The sequence below is a fragment of the Penaeus monodon genome, chromosome 30 (assembly GCF_015228065.2).
Source record: "Penaeus monodon isolate SGIC_2016 chromosome 30, NSTDA_Pmon_1, whole genome shotgun sequence".
NCBI classification, from domain to species: Eukaryota; Metazoa; Arthropoda; class Malacostraca; order Decapoda; family Penaeidae; genus Penaeus; species Penaeus monodon.
Window position 1 is genome coordinate 29,631,784 of NC_051415.1, and position 466 is coordinate 29,632,249.

The window sequence follows — 466 nt, forward strand, 5'->3', positions numbered from 1 at the left end:
GAAGATAACATCAAGGATGGGGTTTAGGAAAATAATTTAGTATTCTAGTATGTAGAGCTGAAGTTATATGTCTAATATGATTATACCTAGCCTACTTTTTATGTTTATAGGCTAGTTATTAGCATACATAGACACCAGTGCATCTGTCACAGGTCACCCTGGCTAAGGCCATCAAACCTCCATCACATATATACTGGTAATATCGAAATGATTGGCCTCCCTTGCATTTTATTGACAAATATGGAGCCAGAACAAACTCCTTATATTGCTAGAAATCATGTTAAGTGATGATTTATTGTCCTTTGCTGGACTAACAAAGTCATAGACGTTGGGCTGATAACAAGGCAGTATTTCAGTATTGTAATGTGTTTTGAATATTCAAAGAGAAATTGGTGACTTAGTATTCAGAAGCATATTTTCAAGTGGAGTTAGAAAATACCAACAACCTAAAGTTCCATGTAAAAAC